This window comes from Vicugna pacos, chromosome X, assembly GCF_048564905.1.
Source record: "Vicugna pacos chromosome X, VicPac4, whole genome shotgun sequence".
NCBI classification, from domain to species: Eukaryota; Metazoa; Chordata; class Mammalia; order Artiodactyla; family Camelidae; genus Vicugna; species Vicugna pacos.
In genome coordinates, this window is record NC_133023.1 from 66,059,868 (window position 1) to 66,065,258 (window position 5,391).

Sequence of the window (5,391 nt, forward strand, 5' to 3'; positions counted from 1 at the left end):
TAGAAGAAAACATGGGTGAATTCTTCTGCAAATTAGATATAGACAATGCATTTCTATTTCTAATTATTACTCAAAATGAATAATTTATGGAAGCAAATCAGTGCAATTAGAAATAATTTGCAGAAAATTACTATGTTACAGTGTTTCAGGGTGCTATCATTGCTGGTGGAAATGGTTTAAAAAAATTAATTTGAAATCTATATTTTGACACAGAGAAAGAGAAAGAATAATAAAAAACTAAGATGGTGAAAATAAGAAAAATAATAAGAAAAAACAAACAAAAGATTAATGTAAAGAGAGATAAGGAAATTAAATTAAACTTGATGTATGAGGACATACAACTTGGAAAAATTATGTGAGGTGTATGGATAATTAAAACATGCAAAAGTCATAGTCCTTGCCTTCCAAGGGCTTTCATTCTACTGGGGAGACCAAAATACAACAGATTTTTAAAGGAAAACTTGATAATTATTATATTTTTTTAACATTTTTATTGATTTATAATCATTTTACAATGTTGTGTCAAATTCCAGTGTTCAGCACAATTTTTCAGTTATACATGAACATTTTTTCCTCTGTGAGCTACCATAAGAACTTGTATATATTCCCCTGTGCTATACAGTATAATCTTGTTTATCTATTCTACATTTTGAAATCCCAGTCTGTCCCTTCCCACCCCCCACCCCCTTGGCAACCACAAGTTTCTATTCTATGTCTATGAGTCAGTTTCTGTTTTGTATTTCTGTTTTGTTTGTTTGTTTGTTTTTGTTTTTGTTTTTGTTTTAGATCCCACATATGAGCAATATCATATGGTATTTTTCTTTCTCTTTCTGGCTTACTTCAATAGAATGACATTCTCCAGGAGCATCCATGTTGCTGCAAATGGTGTTATGTTGTTGGATTTTATGGCTGAATAGTACTCCATTGTATAAATATACCACCTCTTCTTTATCCAGTCATCTGTTGATGGACATTTAGGCAATTTCCATGTCTTGGCTATTGTAAATAGTGCTGCTGTGAACATTGGGGTGCAGGTGTCATCCTGAAGTAGGGTGCCTTCTGGATATATGGAGCAGGATTTCTGGGTCATATGGTAAGTCTATTCCTAGTCTTTCGAGGAATCTTCATACTGTTTTCCACAGTGGCTGCACCAAACTGCATTCCCACCAACAGTGAAGGAGGGTTCCCTTTTCTCCACAGCCTCTCCAGCATTTGTCATTTGTGGATTTTTGAATGATGGCCATTCTGACTGGTGTGAGGTGATACCTCATTGTAGTTTTGATTTGTATTTCTCTGATAATTAGTGATACTGAGCATTTTTTCATGTGCTTATTGATCATTTGTATTTCTTCCTTGGAGAATTGCTTGTTTAGGTCTTCTGCCCATTTTTGGATTGGGTTGTTTGTTTTTTATCTTATTAAGTCATATGAGTTGCTTATATATTCTGGAGATCAAGCCTTTGTCGGTTTCATTTGCAAAAATGTTCCCCCATTCTGTAGGTTGTCTTTTTGTTTTACTTATGGTTTCCTTTGCTGTGTGGATGCTTGTAAGTTTCATTAGGTCCCATTTGCTTATTCTTGCTTTTATTTCTATTGCTTGAGTAGACTGTTCTAGGAGAATATGTTTGAGATGTGTGTCAGATAATGTTTTGCCTATATTTTCTTCTAGGAGGTTTATTGTATCTTGTCTTATGTTTAAGTCATTGATCCAGTTTTGAGTTTATTTTTGTGTATGGTGTAAGGGAGTGTTCTAGCTTCATTGATTTACATGCTGCTGTTCAGTTTTCCCAACACCATTTGCTGAAGAGACTGTCTTTATTCGATTGTATATTCTTGTCTCCTTTGTCAAAGATTTGTTGACCCAAAGTTTGTGGGTTCATTTCTGGGTTCTCTATTCTGTTCCATTGGTCTATATGTCTGTTTTTGTACCAACACCATGCTGTATTATAATTGAGGTGCAAATGATTTAATAAGAATGAGAAGTGGAGGGATTAGTCCCTCAGAGAGAGAATTCTTGGAAGGTTTAGGAGTTTGCCTGGACCTCAAAGCCATGAAAGATAGTCTTGGATACAGGGAAAAGATAAGATATTAAAAACAAGACTTTCTAATGCAAAGACACAGAAACAGGAAAGTAGAGAACATTTTGCAAAATGGCAAGATGAACAATATGACAAAAATATTGTTTGCTGAAAGCATAAGCAAGGTTGGAATTGGGGATGTAAAACTGGGAATGTACATGACCTATATATAGACACCATGATAGTACTAGACATAAAGAAAAAATAATAATAATTTAAATCTTGAAATGGAGATAATCTATCAAATTTTGACTCAAAATCAATGAGCCATGAGAGAAAATATTGATAATAAAATTATATTTTCAAAAATGTAGTCATATTTAGTAGAAACAGAATACCAAAATTGAAATGCATGTGCCCAATTAGAAAAATATTTGCAACTCACAGAACTAAAATATCTAATTCTCTAATATATAATATGTGCAAAAATCTAAATGAAAAAAGAATAATCATCTAATAGAAAAAAGACAAAGAATATTAATAAAATTTCACTGAAAGAAAACACAGATAATTCTAAAACTTGAGACTAGTTGCTCAAGTGACATCATCAAGATGGCAGAATAGGAAGGTGCCAGCTCCTCCTAGAGAAATACAGATTTTGGCAGACATCTATGGACAGAAAACACATTTGTGGGAGCACTTCAGTCTAGCTGAGGTTGTAGTATCCTGGTGAAGCAAAGCCAAGAGTGGTGCATTGAAGACCCTAAGCAGAGTAGTTTCACTCTAACTACTTCACCTATTCCTCAAGGCAGCAATTTCTCACATGGGGGAAACTGAGAGTGTAGTGATTGCCTATTTTCTCCAGTCTTGTAGGATGCTGCTCAGGAGCTTGATTTCTGTCTACTCAACTCAGATCACTGAGGGGATCATCATAGCTGACTTGTCTGGGGGTAGCTAGAAGCAGGGAGAATGGACAGGGGTTCACAGAAATTGAATATGGTTCTCAACAGTCAGTTGAAGATTCTGCTGACTGGTAAGTGCATTCCACCAAGAAGCCCACCAAACTCCCCAGAACGACTTGCCTGAGGACTCCCACAACTAACTGCACTCTGCATGCCCTGCCCACCTCAGAGATAGTATTCCACACATACCAATGCATGGCCTGCATGAGTTCCCACTGACAGCACATGGATCTCAACAACGGTTCTGGATCTTAGCAGCTAACTTGACTCTGCTGGTTTGGGAGAAGGGACACACCATTGAACACTTCAGGGAACTTTCCCAGGGAAAATAAATCAAAGGCTTTCAGTATCATGTCTGGCTTTGTGGGGGTGAGAAAAGGCACAAAACCTTAAGACTTTCTCTCTATGAGGAAGCAAGAAAAGTGGAGCAGATGCATTCATAGAAAAGGTCTGAAAACCCCCAGAATCACTAGTAGTGTTCATTGATGAAGTCTTTCCCAAAGTTAATCAGTAAAAACTGGAGGAGGTAACCACATCTCCAAATGTGAAGCAAGCAATGCAAGTTTTCAAGAAACATGAAAAATCAAAGAAAAAAAGATACCATCAAAGGAACAAATGGATATATTCAAATTGCTTGACAAACTATTCAAAATAATTGTCTTAAAGAAGCTCAGTGAGATACAAGCAAACAAAGATAGGCAAATAAACAAAATTAGAAAAACAATATGTGAACAAAGTGAGAAATTCAATAGACAGAAACCATAAGCAGGAACTAACGGGAAATTCTGGAACTGAAGAATAGAATGTCTGAACTGAAAAATTCAATAGAGAGCTTCAAGAGCAGACTTGACCTCATATAATAAAAAATCAATGAACTCAAAGACAAGCCATTTGAAATGATTCAGTCAGAGTAATAAAAAGAAAAAAAAAGCAAAGAGTGAGGAAAGTCTATGGATATTATTGAAGTCCTGGATAGAGCATAGAAAGAGAAAGGGGCAGAAAGCTTATTTAAAGAAAATAAGAAAACTTCCCAAATTTGGAGAGAGGCATGAACATCCAGACCCATGAAGCCTAAAGATCTCCAAATACGTTGAACAACAAAAAAAAGAGGTTTTCATTAAGGCACATTATATACAAATTGTCATAAGTCAAAGACAAGGAGAGAATTTTGAAAGCAGGAAGATAAAAGTGACTTGTCATGGACAAGTGAATTCCCATAAGACTATAAGTGAAGCAGAAACCTTGTAGGCCAGGAAAGAATGGGATGATATATTCAAATTACTGAAAGAAAAAACCCACCAATCAAGAATACTATACTTTGCAAATATGTCTTTTGGAAATTGAGAGCTAAAGACTTTCCCAGAAAAACAAAAGCTTAGAGAATGCACCAGAGGATTTTTTTTCTTTTTAATTTTTAAATGTTTTTTAAGTAGACTTTATTCTCTTAGAGCAGTTTCAGGTTCACATCAGAATTGAGCAGAAAATACAGTGTTCCCACATAGCCCTCCCCACCCACATATATACTCCCCTACCCTCAACATTCCTCATCATTGGTACAATGTTTGGTGTAACTGATGAACCAACATGGACACATTATTATCAACCAAAGTCCATAGTTTACATTAGGTTTCACTCTTGATGTTGTACATTCTATGGGTTTTGACAAATGCATAATGACATGTAGCCACCACTATAGTATCATACAGAATAAATTCATTGCCCTAAAAATCCCTTGTGCTCCATCTATTCATTCCTCCCTCCCTCTCCCCAAACCCCTGGAAACCATGATCTTTTTATTGTTTCTGTAGCTGTGCCTTTTCCAGAATGTCATTTGGTTGGAATCATATAGTTTGTAGCCTTTTCAGACTGGCTTCTTTCATTTAGTAATATGTCTGTTAAATTTCTTCTATGTTTTTCATGGCTTGATCTTTTTTTTTACTGCACATGTATTTTTAAATTTACATATATGTACTGTACATTGTTTCTAAGAACGTTTAGAGCTTTAGCTTTTTAAACTTACATAGTTATCAAAGGAATAAAGCCAACCACAAAATAAGAATTAACTCAAAAAGATACCTGCTATTAACAGCAACATTATTTATAATTGCCAAGACATGGAAGCATCCTAAGTGCATATCAATAGTTGAATAGATAATTGAGATGCAGCAGAATACAACTCACCCATAAAAAAGATATTTTGCTATTTGTGGCCCTTCATCCACTTTTTTTTCACTTCAAAACCAGAATTTTGTAACTGGTAGAGACATTTCCATTATATCAAAAACAACACTTAACCAAGGAGATTACCTATACTCTGAAAACTGAAATGACACAAATAAATTGAAAGATTTCTTTTGCTCTTGGATTGGAAGAATCAACACCATCAAAATGGCCACATTATCCAAAGCAATC